This window comes from Mauremys mutica, chromosome 2, assembly GCF_020497125.1.
Source record: "Mauremys mutica isolate MM-2020 ecotype Southern chromosome 2, ASM2049712v1, whole genome shotgun sequence".
Taxonomy (NCBI): Eukaryota; Metazoa; Chordata; order Testudines; family Geoemydidae; genus Mauremys; species Mauremys mutica.
The window spans coordinates 16,763,188-16,778,831 of NC_059073.1; the positions used below are offsets into that span (position 1 = coordinate 16,763,188).

The window sequence follows — 15,644 nt, forward strand, 5'->3', positions numbered from 1 at the left end:
CTCTTCTCCTTTCAGTCTGAGTCCCATTTGGCTGCGCAAGCACAGGTTTCTTGTGTGTTGTGTTAGTTTTCAAAAAATACTGTCTCTCTCATTTACTGATCCTGAAGTCACTTAGGAGGATGAATATACAGCTAATCTCAGGTGGGGTATTTTGATGTCCTTTTGTATAAATGCATTAAAAAAATCATTTCAAATTTAATCTACTTTCTTGTCAGTTGCAACTTCCTTTTCAATTCCCTACTTTAATGCCCTACTTTCACTTTCCTTCTTGAGTGATTGTTTGAGTCCTTTCATTGTTGTCGGTCCCTTTGTTATATGGGGAAGTTCTGCAGTCAAATAAGAAGTGTTACAAAGTCATATAAGTTGGTGGAATTCAGTCTGGGGACATCTTGTGATTATCCTATTAAGTCAACAACTCACAGCGTTGAAATCTAAAAAGGTGAAACATCGGAAAGTTAATCACCCAGGAAACTCTGACTGCCAGAAACACACAATGAAGGCAACTGTATGAGCAATTGCACGCAGAACTGTCTCTGATTTGTAAATCCCCATGAGGTGCTGAGCGCCTTCAAACCTCACTGAAGATGGCAACTTGAAGGACTGGGCCCATTAATGTAATTTGCTTGGAACCAGTTTTTATGTAATGAAGAATGTGCCAGTGGAACTCATTGCCACAATATATTATTGAGGCCAAGAGATTAGCAGGATTCAAAAAAGGATCAGAGATATATGAGGACAACATGATTATGTAGAGTGTGACGGGGCAAGGCCAGATGGCTATAGAAAAGTAATGGGAGATAGATATATTAGCCCCAGGTTAAACAAATCCCTGGTACCAGGATAAGTAAATGGCAGTTGCCCCAGGTCAATTAAGACACCTGGGGCCAATTAAGATCTTTCCAGAAGGCAGTGGAGATTGCTAGGTTGATTGGGACACTTGAAGCCAATCAAGGGCTGGCTGGAACTAGTTAAAAAGCCTCCCAGTCAGGTGAGTGCGCATGTCAGGAGCTGTGAGAAGTTGTGCTGTTGGAGAGACTGAGCTGTATACACCATACTAGGTACAAGGAAGGAGACCCTGAGGTAAGGGTGAAGTGGAGCTTGAGGAAGTGGGGGCTGCTGTGGGGAAGTAGCCCAGGGAATTGTACGTGTCTTGTTCCTAAAAGGTCAGCTACCATAGCTAATACTATTAGGGTCCCTGGGCTGAAGCCTGGAGTAGAGGGCGGGCCTGGGCTCTCCCACCCACCCACCAGTGCCCCCTGATTAATCACTGAGACTGGGAGACAACAGAGACTTGCAAGGGAGGGTTGCTTCTCCTCACCTCCCTCACTGGCTTATGATGAAAATGGCTCAATAGACTGTGACCCTTGTCTCTAGAGAGAGAAGAGTTAAGGGGAGGGTCACAGTGAGCCTCTGAGGCTAGTGAAATCCATCAGGAAATGCAGGACCCATGGGGACAAGGACAGAGCTTTGTCACAAGAGTTATAACAGTATAGGTTTGGGTTTTTTTTTTTCAAACATGAGTTTTAGAAGGGATATAAACTATAGCGCTGGTTGGAAAAAGAAGTTTCCATCCTGCAAAAAAATTTCAAGATTTCAACATCTTTTTCATCCCAAAGTGGGATGAAAAAAATATCCTTTTTTGTTTTGTTTTTGTGAAACAAAGGCCTGAAAAATCATTTTGGGTTAATTGAAATGTTTTGTTTAGCTTTCTAGCCTTTTCCTTTTAATGTTTTAAATATAAAATTAAGTAAATGTAAAAAAAGTCATTTTGAAATGAAATTAAAACGTCTTCTGAAAATGTCAGAATTGGATTTTTTGCAATTTTTTTTCAATACAAAATTTCATAAAATCAATACAATTTCACAAAAATTGGTTTAATCAAAATGGCATTTTCTGATGGAAAACTGTTGGAACAAAATTTTTCTGATCAGCAATAAGGTAAATTTATTTACATGCCAAAGAAACCCACCACAGTAGCACTGAACTTTAAAAAACGTAGAAACTAGTTAAATTAATATTAAAAAGAATAGTCACAAAAATGAAATGTCTGCAATCTGCATGGAAACTATTTAAAAACACGATAACGGAGATGTAAACAAAATGTTTACCCCAAAACAAAACAAAAAACCCCAGAAAATATGCCACCATGGCTAAACAGGAGAGTAAAAGAGGAAATTAGAGCCAAAAGGCATCCTTTAATTTTTGAAGTCAAATCCTACTGAGGAAAATAGAAAAGTGCATAAACTCTGGCAAGCCAAGTGTAAAAGTATAATTAGGCAGTTGAAAAAAGAATTTCAAGAGCAACTAGCAAAAGACACAGAAACTAACAGCAAAAAAAAAATCAGAAGGAAAACTGCCAACCAACCAGTGGGGCCACTGGATGATCAAAGTGCTAAAGAAAAATTCAAGAAAGACAAGCAGAGAAGCTAAATGAATTCTTTCCATCAGCCTTCACTACAGAGGATGTGAAGAAAGTTCGCACATCTGAGCCATTCTTTTTAGGTGAAAATCTGAGGAACTGTCCTAGCTAGAGGTGTCAGTAAAGAAGGTTGTGGAACAAATTGATAAACTGAACAGTAATAAATCACCAGGATCAGATGGTATTCACCAAAGTTCTAGAAGAACTCAAATATGAAATTGGAGAACTACTCACTGATCACTTAAATCAGTTTCTGTAACAGCTGACTGGAGGATAGCTAATATTATGCCATTAAAAAAAAAGGCTCTAGAGGAGATCCTGGCATAACTTAAGTACCAGACAAATCGGTTGAAACTATAGTAAAGAACAGAATGATCAGACACACAGATAAACATGATTTGTTGGGGAAGAGTCAACACAACTTTTGTAAAGGGAAGTCATGCTTCACCAATCTACTAGAATTCTTAGAGGAGGGTCAACAAACATGTGGACAAAGGTGATTCAGTGGTTACCAGGTACTTGGACTTTCAGAAAGCTTTTGGCAAGGTTCCACACTAAAGAAAAAGTAAACGGCCAGGGGATAAGAGGGAAGGTCCTCTCATGGATCAGTAACTGCTTAAAAGACAGGAAACAAATGATAAGAATAAATGGTTACTTTTCACAACAGAGAGAAGTAAATAGTGGGGTTCACCAATGATCAGTAATGGTACCTATACTGTTCAACATATTCATAAATTATCTGGAAAAGGGTAAATATTGAAATGGCAAAGTTTTCAGATGATACTAAATTACTCAAAATAGTTAAATCCAAAGCAGACTGTGAAGAGTTACAAAGGGATCTCACAAAACTGGATGACTGGGCAACCAAATAACAAATACAATTCAATGTTGACAAGTGCAAAGTAATTCACATTGGGAAAGAAAAATAATCCCAATATATATAATAGTTGGGATTATTTTTAAAGAGGGGGATTATATATTAAAAGGGGGTCTAAATTAGCTATTACCACTCAAGAAAACAATCTTGGAGTCATTGTGGATAGTTCTCTGAAAACATCTGTTCGTCGTGCAGTAGCAGTCAAAAAAGCGAACAGAATGTTAAGAATAATTAGGAAGGGATAGATAATACAACACAAAATATCATAATGCCACTATACAAATCCATGGTACGCCCACACCTTGAAGGCTACATGCAGTTCTTGTCACCCTATCGCAAAAAATATATATTAGAATTGGAAAAGGTACAGAGAAGGGTAACAGAAATTATTAGGGGGTATGGAACAACTTCCACTCAAGGAGAGATTAAAAGATGGACTATTCATCTTAGAAAAGGAATGATTAAGGGTGAATATGACAGATCTATAAAATAATGAATGATGTGGAGAAAGTGAATAAGGAAGTGTTATTTATGCCTTCACATAACACAAGGACCAGGGGTCACACTATGAAATTAATAGGCAGAACATTTAAAACAAACATAAGGAAGTACTTCTTCACACAACACACAGTCAACCTGTGGAACTAGATTGTGGGAGATGTTGTGAAGGCAAAAATATAACTAGATTAAAAAAATGAATTAGCTAAGTTCATGGAGGATAGGTCCATCCATGGCTATTAGCCAAGATGGTCAGGGATGCAACCCCATGCTCTGGGTGTCCCTAGCATCTGTTTGCCAGAATCTGGGTGTGGGTAAGAGGGGATGGATCACTTGCTACATGCCCTGTTCTGTTCATTCCTTCTGAAGCATCTGGCACTGGTCACTGTTGGAAGACAGAATACTAGGCTAGATGGACTATTGGTCCGACTACTATTGCAGTTCTTATGTTCTTTAACGGTCATTCATCATGCCATAAGCCAACCTTTGAATAATGGAAATTTGGAGGAAACTTTATCAGGAGATAAGTTATCCCATAACTGCCTACTGCAGAGTTCTTGCACATCCTCTGAAGAGTCTGGCACTCAGACAGGATACTAGGCCAGATAGACCTTGGTCTGATTTAATAAGGAAATTGCTGTGTGTTTTCTTCTGAAACTGCTAACTATAGTTAAGGTTGCCTAGTTCTTTCATTATTGATTCCAGCCACTCACAATTCTCTGAATCTTTCACTTATGATTAAAATTCCTGAGGTTTGCTCTCTCTACCAGAAAGTGAAATGTTGGGGGTTGCCAAACAAGTTCAGCTATTTTTACGTCAAAGTGTAAGTGCAGACTATATAGAGACATTGCATCTGTTTTATCCATCCTCTCTTCTAGCATTATTTATCGTGGCTTCATGTGAGGTAGCTGCCATTATTTATGGTTGTATAAACTTTTTGTCTTCATCTGCCCACACAGGCCTTTTTACTAAGCTGCTCTGTGTAAAGTCTTACATTTTTGCCCTGTTTGTATTCCATTCTTTTTTTAACATCAATGCCAATTTGATCTTATTTGTGTAGCCCCTGGGCTTTGGCTCAATCCCTTTTAAAATCTGTTAATGAGTGTTTCAGTGCTGTGAATGCTGGCTGGCTTAAACAAAAACAAGGTTCCTCTTACAACATCTATGCCCCTGAATGGGACAGGATGCTCTCCTGGCTAGCTGGTCCAGAGTCCTGTGGGCGTCTCGGCTGGCGCTCAGTAGCTGCTTCTCGGTCGGGTCTCTTCGACTCTGGACACTGCTCTCTGCTTGGCTGAGACTGCCTAATCCATTCTCTAGATCCCACAGCAGTTCCCTCTATAGACTCCCTCGATGGGAATTAATCAGAAACCCCCTGAGCTATTCTGCTTCTCTCTCAGCTCCCAAACTCACACAGCTGAAACTGAAACTAGTCTCATTTTCGTGGAGTCAGGCTGTTCCCTCCCACTGAGGGGCGGGGCAGCCCAGACTCATCATTAGAGCATTGCCCAGATACAAAATATATATCCGCAACCGATCAATGAGCCACAAACATGGTCTGTGGATATCCACAGATTTGCAGGGCTCTAGATATAAAATTTGGATCCGCATCCATCCACAATCTACAAACCTCATCAGTGGATATAAAGCAGATATCCACAGATTTCTAGGGCTCTGCTCATCATTGGCTTAGAAAACTGTTTGTCCATCTCACCTCATGCTGAAGCCTCCTTGATGGCCTCGGGGGAGTTTCTGGACCATTCTGCCCCCATCTTTGACTCCAAGCATGCTGGGAAATGGTGTCAGAGGGCTCTAGTAGCCATTATTGTTGTAGTTCATAGGGCAGGACTCCCAGAGGCTTAGTTCAGAATTCCAGAAGATGGCAAACTCCAAGTTGGGGTTATGCAGTTTTTAACTACATGATCACATACTACTTTTTCACAGGATCCTTGCCTCGTTCAGTGTGCAGTGTAGACTGTTATCTGCAGATGAGTCTGAGTTGTTTAATGAAGGAGGCTGTTGGTAGGACTCCTAACCTCATCTGGAAGGGGTGTACTGAGTAATGGGGCCAGGGGAAGAAGAGAGAGCTGTGTGAAAGCAGAATAACTTCCCAAATGGATGGAATGTGTGATAGCAGTAGAGCTGCTCTGTTGATATAATCAATAAGAAAGCATATGAGGGTGTTCTGAAAATTTTACATTAGAGGGCAATTTTGATGACGCTGGGATTTGTACTGCTTTTTGATCTGTGCTGGAGATGGATGTGAAAGCTGCATGGGGTGTTGGACTGCATTCGGGGCTGTGTCATGGGCAAAATGAAGGTGGAAAGGAATGCACAAGTCTTTCATCTTAACTTATTACCATGATTCTAAAGTCTTTGGGTTGATGAGATGTGTCCTGCCGCAACCTTCACTGCCACTAAATGTAACTGTTGTTTCCAATATACATGAAATATGGAAAAAGCAACAAAGAGTCCTGTGGCACCTTAAAGACTAAAAGATGTATTGGAGCATAAGCTTTTGTGGGTGAATGCCCATATACATGGGTCTGACGAAGTGGGCATTCACCCATGAAAGCTCATGCTCCAATACATCTGTTCGTCTTTAAGGTGCCACAGGACTCTTTGTTGCTTTTTACAGATCCAGACTAACATGGTATAGATGAAGCAGACTCACCCCTGCGGTGCCTCCTGCTGGTGACTCCTGGGAATTAGCTCGTTCCAGCTCTGGAGCACCTTCTGCAGGCCAGTGATCCGCCTGTCCTCTGGCCCCCGTGTCCCTCCCTGGACCCGGTGCCCCTTTATCTGGGGTGCTACCCCCCTTGGTAGTAACCCCTTTCTCTCAGGGTCTCCCCTCTTGGGGAACCCCCACCCACTATCCCCACCTTGCCTCAGTTTTGGCTACTGCCCAGTCTCCATCTAGCCCCTGTTCACTGGGGCACACTGCAGTATTGTTGGTGTCACTAGGTATAAATTTAGGTAACTCGGGAGAATGGCTTTGGGCCTGTGTGAACCAAAGTACCTTTATGTTAAGCGCTTTTGTTAGCTTTACTCAACTTTTGTAACCTCCTGTGCTATGTGCTGACTGCTAGCAGCTGCAAGGCCGGTTAGCACTAAATGCAGCCAATACTAGATAAGATAGGCGGAAAGCAGATGCTGTAATTAAGGTTATATGCATGAGAAAGTAGCCCCCACAGTGCAAAAGTACAGATAAAGAAAAACAAAGGGGGTATAAATACTGGAACCCCGCCTGCGTGCGGGTGTGCAGGATTTGAGATTGCTATTTCTCCCTTGCACCTTATTTGGGCTCAAATAAACTTGGTTTGCTTCTCCACCCTGGTGTGTTAATTAGTGCGACGCACACCGGGCAACAAACCCCGCTGTTGCCCCCCTCGGGCCCTCTGGGCCGGCAACAGTATCAGCCACTCATCATAGGCAAAGAGGTTTAGACCTGCTGCCTTAGCCTACCCCTGGGCTGCCCTCTGCAACCCTTAGTACCTTTTAGCCCAATGCTAGGCCGCAGCCTGGGGCTTTCCTAGGCCAGAGCTCCCCAGGTCCTCTGCCTTTCCCCAGCCCTGATCCACTCAGGTACTTTGTCTCTAACTCCCTGCAGCCAGGCCCATCTCCCTCTACAACCCCTTCCAGGCTGGAGTGGGTGGTCACCCTGTTACACATGGCTACCCCTCTGATATAAAATATGGAGCGAATCTGTGCTCAGACAGGTCAACAATTGTGAGTATGGGCTAAAGGCATCTCAAACAAAAAGCTTGGTTAGTGTTATTGCTGAAGATATTTAATGTTGTCTTCAAGAATGAGGGACTGCTGCTGCTTCTGCAGAAGCCTGTTATTCTCATAGTGTTGCCTCATGAGGAACACACCACAAAGAAGGGTTTTTGCCTGCAATGGAAAAATATAATCAGCCCAAGAAAACCAGGCTACTCTTCTTTTGAAATGACAGTAATCAAGATGCAGCCAGGATGTTCAAATCATGAGAAGGATGATGTAGATGTAGACCTTGCTACACCATTTCACTTTTGGATGTAGATCTTGCCACACCTACTTTTGGTAAACTGGGATTAGATGGTTTTGATGAAAGCAGTGGGGCTACACCTTGGGGCCATTCAGATGCCAAAGTTACTCAATGGCATCCTGCTTATTAAGCAGAACATTATGTTGGGAGCTCTTAAAAAAGGTGCTCCAGGAGCTGCACTGGTTACTTGTAAGCCTCTGCAGGGAATCCAAGTTGTTGGTATTGGCCTTAAAAATAAATGTGTTACTTGAGAGACCATCTGTCTTGCTCGACCTTGTTCTGCAGCTGCACTCAGCAATGGCACTAAGTGGAAGTTCCCCTGATATAAATGACAAGGATTGGCTATCTGTGCATCTCTGTAAGGGCTACTTGACTCTGGAGCAGTTTCCCTGCTTTGTCCACCAAATTTGCTCACCTCTAGGACATACTGGACAATTACTGGACAAGGCACCCTCTCACAAATCTACAAAAGAAGACATCAGTGGCTGGGACATGTGCTGAGAATGGGAAAAGAGTGCTTACCAAATACCGCCCTTGAATGGAAGCCAGAAAACACAAGAAGAAAGCGAGGAAGACTGCGAATGACATGGAAATGAACCATTCTGAATGACAACAAGCACCTCAACATGAAATGGGAAGATTTGGAGGGAAGGGCGGTTGATGGGCAAGGATGGCAAATGTGGATAGCCCAATGTGCAGCAAAGCACGGAATGGACTAAGGTCTAAGGACATACTACAAAGCTCATCATTGGCCCTCGGCATTTGAGGAGGGGCAAGATGAAGTTAGGTTCGAGTTACATATTAGCAGGTAGGAAGGATGTTTTGGGGACCAGAGTCACTTCCATTGTCTACAGCCAGGCCCTAAGATACAACTGAATTTGCTCCAATCCCTCAGACAGAGACAAACACCTGCAAGATCTTTATCAAGCAATCTTAGAACTACAATACCCACCTGGGGAAGTGAGGAAACAGATTGACAGGGCGAGATGGGTACCCAGAAATCACCTACTACAGGACAGGCCCAACAAGGAAAATAACAGAATGCCACTGGCCATTATGTACAGCCCCCAGCTAAAACCTCTCCAGTGTATTATCAACAATCTCCAACCTATCCTGGAAAATGATCCTTCACTCGCACAGACCTTGGGGGGCAGGCCAATCCTTGCTTACAGACAGCCCCCCAACCTGAAGCAAATACTCACCAGCATCTACACACCACACCACAGAAACACCAACCCAGGATCCAATCCCTGCAGCAAACCTCGTTGCCTACTCTGTCCCCATATCTACTCTAGCGACACCATCAGAGACCCACCCGCATCAGCCACACCATCCAGGGCTCATTCACCTGCACATCTACTAATGTGTTATGTGCCAGCAATGCCCGTCTGCCATGTGCATTGGCCAAACCGGACAGTCCCTACATAAAAGAAATAAATGGACACAAATCGGACCTCAGGAATGGTAACATACAAAAGCCAGTAGGAGAACACTTCAATCTCCCTGGACATTCTATAACAGATTTTAAAGTCACTATTCTTGAAAAAAGAAACTTCCGAAACAGACTTCAAAGAGAAACAGCAAAACTAAAATTCATTTGCAAATTTAAGACCATAACTTGGGCTTGAATAGGGACTGGGAGTGGCTGGCTCATTACAAAAGCAGCTTTGCCTCTCCTGGAATTGAGACCTCCTCATCTGTTGTTGGGAGTGGACTACATCCACCCTGATCGAATTGGCCCAGTCAACACTGGTTCTCCACTTGTGAGGTAACTCCCTTCTCTTCATGTGACATTATATAATGCCTGCATCTGTAATTTTCACTTCATGCAGCTGAAGAAGTGAGGTTTTTACCCACTAAAGCTTATGCCCAAATAAATCTGTTAGTCTTTAAGGTGCCACCGGACTCCTTGTTGTTTTTGTGGATACAGACTAAAATGGCTACACCCTGATACTTGTGACTGTGGGGCACTAGCAGAACACTTATATGATTTGATGGGTGTGTGTGTGTGGGGGGGTATTGTTATGAATTGTAAGCGTGATCAGAGCCACCCAAAGCTTGGAGTGGGCACAGCTCACCTCAATTTTTATAAATATAAATAAATAAATGACTGTCCCACTCGAAGCCTGGCTTAGTCCCTTACTGACTGCCCTTTTGTTCAATTGCTGGCAGGGGTGAAACATTCTTAGGGATGTCAGTCACTTCTTGAATTATGCAGTAATTATTGTATTTGTCCAGGCACAGAAACAGATCATGGTATTGACACTTACAGAAAATGCCTTCCAGGGTACAAGCAAATTACCTCCCTTAATGTCCACCTCACCTGGATGCCTTTTTTTCTTTCTTTTTTTGTGTGGGTGTCAGCTTAGTGCTGGTGAACAGTGCCCGCTTCATTGCCTTGGAGACTGAAGTCCTTTGGCCCATGAGCAGGTGCAGTAGGGTAGTGGCACTGCAAGGACCATGCTCAGGAGATAGAAGACAGTTTGTTTTAGGAGTAGGACTTTACAGGAATCTGGCCAGAGGCTCAAGTTCTGAACTCCCAAAACTGTCAGAAGAAAGCCAGAAAGACATGCTTCAGGATGGTCAGCCTGCTACACACTCCTTTCCACAAGTCAATAACTTCACCTGAAAGAATTTGATTCCATGATACATTAGAACCCATATCACCTCATCAACAGCTCAACTAACTGGATGAGGGAAATGGAACTGCTACAGTAGAAATGTAACTGTAAAAAAAGACCTCAATGAAAAATTTTGACTCACCGAGTTTAAGTCCATTTCAATTAAGCTGTAATTTCAGCCTCTCTTAGTTCATTTCCACTTACATCTGCATGGCTGAGCGGTATCAGGAGATTATTCATAGCAGGGTGCTCTCTGAATGTTTTGGTTCTCTGTATAGATAAGGAATCTTTGCTAACTGCAGTGCTGCATATCAGTTTATTGTCACAAGCCCGGCAGCCGTCCTCACACATTTTTTAATTCCCTGTCTTCAACCTCTGACTTTTCAAAAGATGCTGAAAGGTGTATAATTAATTCAGCACCAATAATTATTAATGTAAGAGGAGGAGCTGACACATGCTCCTCTGTTTTCCTCCAGGGATGTGTTGATTCATGAGCCACAAATCACAACTATTATAGGAAAGCAAACTTGGGGGAGAGAGGGGTGTTGTGTGTCTGTTTCTCTCTCTTAGGCTCTAGATACATGCACAGATAGCTGGGATTTAAAGGCCTGAAAATCAATGGCCACTGAATAAAGTAAAAGTAACATGTGAAATGAGCGCAGAGAAATTGTACTGTAGCAATCAGTGTTAGGATAGCGGGGACTGATCACATTAGGGGGCTGCCATTTAGACAGGCAGCAGGTGCTTCAGTGGTGAAGGATTGTAGAAACAACTGCATTGTGCTGCCCTTGCTGTTGTGTAAGAGACAGAGACAAGAAAGAGGAACAAGTGTGGGGAAGGAGTGCTGTGTTATTTGCAGAAGAGGTTCCTTAGCAACCATTTTCCAGCAGATGGGTACCACGGAGGATGTGAAAGTAACACCATGTCGCTCTAAGTGGGGAGGGGGCAGTTAGAACATCTCCATGGGCAGGAGAGCAGAAGTCTATCAGATAGTCCTTCTCAAAACAGAATAGACATTTATAGGGATAAGAAGATCATCCACATGGGTGCCAGGGGATTGAAATTCATGAGGGACATAAAGCCTTATGCTTGAGGGCATAAACCTACCACTAACTCCATCAGGTGAGGAAAAAGTTTCTCAGTTAGAGTAGTTGCTATGTAATTGTGTGTTATGGGATCTTGTGCACCTTCTTCAGCAGCGTCTGGTAAAGGCCCTTGTCCAAGACGGGGCTCTTGACTAGACCGGCCACTGACCCAGTTAAATAGGCATGTATCACCTTACACAGTACTATCCCTGATGGCCTTCTGCCTTCCCTGTTAATATCTTCTTGGCTGTCAATGAAACTCCATATCTCATTCCAAGAATTAAATCCAGGAAGGGGCCTGAGTAATCAGGAGTTGTGGGAGTATCTCAGCGATTGTGGAGCATCCTTGTGGTCTAGCTCTCATCTGCAAAAGCAGACAGGAGCTTGCTAATGTATTCTTGTGAATCCAATTTACCCACACACGTGGGTTCTTACCCCCCGTGTCTACATTCCCTTCTGTTAATCTAAACTCTGAGAGACATTTTAATCATTAGTGTCGGTGAAACAAATTATTAGAAAAGGGAAAACTATAGATGAACCTGAATTTGCTCCCATGCAAGTCAATAGGGTTTTTTTTCTCCCATTGATTTCAATAAGTATATTATGAATAGTAATGGTGTTTAACATTTATATCACAGTAGCACCTAGATGCTTCAACCAGAGCCCACTGAGCTGGCTACTACACAAGCATAAGAAATGACATCTCCTGCCTTGAAGACCTTATAACCTAAAAGGTGAGACATGACAGGTGGATGGAACGTAGCCTCTGTGTACTAAGAGAAATTGCATTGGTTTAACTTAAACCAATTTAGTTAAGCGAGTGCAAACCCCTGTAAGGACACACACACTCTGGTGTAAGAATGATTTCTTTTGATTTAGCTTGAACCTGTTTCTAACCGATGTAAGTTAGCCTGAAACAAACCCTGGTTTAAACTGAAATAAGAGTGCCCTCCCCCAGTTTAACTAACTCGATATATAAACATGTCTTAGCTTGAACCAGTGTCCCTTCTGCATGCCTAAGGCAGGAGGCAGGTACTAGCAGGACGAAGGAACAAAAAGAGCAGGATGTTTTTAGCACTGACCAGCTGTGTGTGCCATTTTTAGCAAATCGGTAGCAGCAAACACAACTCACCACCTGGCTAGCCATTATCAGATGGCAATTTTCTAAATGCATTATGGGCAGAGATGTAGAGGGGAGCGGGCAATACATATATACAATATCCGTGTTTAGCTACTGCTGTTGCAAAAGAATCTTTTTTTTTTTATTTTATTTTTTTTATTTAGTGCTTCAATGTCAATTTCTCCCACCTCCCAGGAATAAGCTGCTACTGACATTTCCAAGGGGAAATTATATTTTTGGTGTTATTTGTGGTGTTTTTTTCCCCCTCTATCTCAGTCAGTTCATTTAGCTGGTAGGAAGACCAAGCCCACATTTCATATAATATGCTTTTTTTTTTTAATGTCAGGCATTAGCAGGAATGAAGTTTCAGCACTGATCTGGAGAAAAAAGCCACTGCAAAGTGTCTTTATGGCGCGTGAAATCTAGTGTAGCATGAATAGAAGCCTTTCCACCACATTTCCGTTCTGATTACACACCTACTCAGAAATCGAGATAGCTTGTTTAACTCATCAATCTACTGGGTGCAGTGCCATGGATATTACAAGGAAGCTGTGCAAGACCTTCTGTGCTGTAGCACATTGTACAGCTTGGCATACTTATCTGTTGTGGGGGGAAGTTTGAATGTCACGTTTCTGTATGGCTCATACCGTAACTCCTCCAAAGCTGACTTTCAACCTTCAATGCACCTGATTCAAACATAGGGATTTTCAAAAGGATTTTTTTCCTCTTCCTCCAGTAGTAAATCTTGCCTTTTGGAAAATAAAGGTTCTCTGTCTTATTAATCATTTTTGGGATAGAGTCCAGCGCTGCCTGCTACACTGGCAATATCCCACCATAAAGTGGGAAAAGTGGTGGGAAGGCTGAATTTCTCGGTTTGGCTCTTGCTATTTCTTAGTAATGCTATAGTTTTCAGTCTTTAACAGTAAAGGGACTATGTAGCTATAATAGTACTGGCAGTCATCAGACAACACTATGAAAAGATCGCTGTAGTGAGGCAGCTAGAGCTTGGAGAAAGACTTGGTCTTAGTGACGGTGAAGTTATTTTTGTCACCACCAAAGTCGGAGATGGTTTTTTGCTGTGAGTCTTTTCTTGACTAGACACCTTAGGTGCTGAGCTGCTGCTTACAGGTTATGCTCACTCAAGCCAACACAACCACAATGTGATATCAAAGCCATCCCTATTGTTAGTTTTCAAGACGGGCTTGGGAATTGTGATACACGTTTTAAATGCTCAGACACTTACAAATATTGGGGTGGGGGGATGAAGATAGCTTTGTCAGTGTTGGGTTCCATTTTAAATAGAGTTTTTCAAAAACAAGGGGGGAACCTCACAAAATTCCTCTGGAAATTTTCTTGCCCCTTTTATTATGAAACAATGAAAATGTCAAATTTTAAAAATTCAGTAAATTTCACCCAGCTCTAAGGATGGTCAAAACCAGGGAACATCTTTTGCAAAAACAAAACAAAAAAAATGATTTTTTCCCATTTTTTCCTTCAAATTTCAAAATTTTGTCAATGTCAAACTTCAGAACCTTTCAGCCTGCTCTAATTTTATAGCCTGGAGCCCCCTATTGCAAGCCCACATCCTGTAAGAGCTGCTATACATGCAGGCAATGTTTTTCTGCCAGGCTGCACTGCTGTTTGCAGTGACAACTCTTATTTCCCCAACCCTGTTTTCCTCGATGCAGCGAGCATGCCGTTAACTCCAGGCAGCAAGAGCAGAAAAGCAGCTGGTCCCAAAGGCTCTGTCTGACAATGTCCTCTTTCTTGCAGGACCCATTTGACAGCCACCATAAAGTCAACAGACAGCACCACAGCTCATGTGGTCTTCAAGGAGATACTGCATTGGAAAGGTGGTTTCCAGGGACCCTGCATCTGCTCTGAATGGCCGAGAGTCTCTGTTCCAGGCAAGACAAATAGTTCTTGCTGACAGCTGTGCCCTAGTCAGTTGTGTAACACCAGGCCTAGAAGTTCTCTAATGGCCTGAAGATTACACTTAAGGAACATTTAGCACTACCTGCAGGTAGTGCTAAGATTGTCTCATGGGATTGTAGATGAGATATGATATGCAATTTTCCTCTTCTGATCACTGGTTCGCATCCAGACCAGGTTGGTATCAGACAGTTTTCTAGGAACCTCTCTGCAATGCAAAAGTCAGTATGGTTTCCTTAGGAAATCCCACTTGGAGCAGATCAATAATGCCTGCCTCATTAGAAACCTCAGCTGAGAGGCCAAAGATTGAATGGGCTAGAAGAATGAACCATCCTCTCCCTCTATAGCTGGGCATTCCAGATCAAGGTCCAGATGAAGAGTGAGACCTGAGGGAAGCTTGGTCTGCTGCTGCCCATGTTGTGTCTGGCATACGTGCATAAACTATCCCAGTCTCCAGAGCTATCTGTCAGACTTTTCACCAGGAATAAGGTCACTTTAAAAAAAATAAACAAAGCTTCTCCTTGGTAGACAAAAGTGACTTTTATTGCATGTCTAAGTAAACAGTATCTAAACAACATGAAGATTGTGACACAAGCTAACCGAAGATGGCAAATATAGGCTGACACTTTGTCCTTAACTTGAACTGTTCAGCAAGACAGCCTACATTTAAAGCAGAGCTTTGGCCTTAACTTGCAATCTCCTGGGCTTTGTCACTTTGTTACATGCTTAATGCTTTTTAAGGCAGTTTCCGAATTGTTTTTCTTAGCACCACAGGGGTTAAAGATGAGACAGAACCAGTAGTTATTATTGGTATAACAGGTACCCCTATCAGGGCTCCAGAGAACTAGGTATTGTACAGACAAATTGAAGAGACCGATCTCTACCCAGACAGTTCAGAATCTACACGTCCAACAGGACAAGTCAGACAAATAGGAGGGGAGTGAGTGGAAGAATGTGCTAACAAAACAAACCAGGCTGAATAGAAAACCTTTACAGATTTTGACAGGAAGTTTTACCCATACATGGGAGGCAGTGTGTGAGAAATCACAAAGGTGCTTAAAGGCTGAA

The 15,644-nt window shown here is 42.6% G+C and overlaps 1 long non-coding RNA gene across 1 annotated transcript; it reads left to right on the forward strand.

The window, feature by feature from the left end:
- Positions 1-1,010: 1,010 nt before the first annotated feature.
- Positions 1,011-15,052, forward strand: LOC123362771. The gene is made up of 3 exons (XR_006576556.1): positions 1,011-1,080; positions 12,163-12,258; positions 14,418-15,052. It is a non-coding gene; the product is annotated as an uncharacterized LOC123362771 (long non-coding RNA).
- The last annotated feature ends 592 nt before the right edge of the window (positions 15,053-15,644 follow it).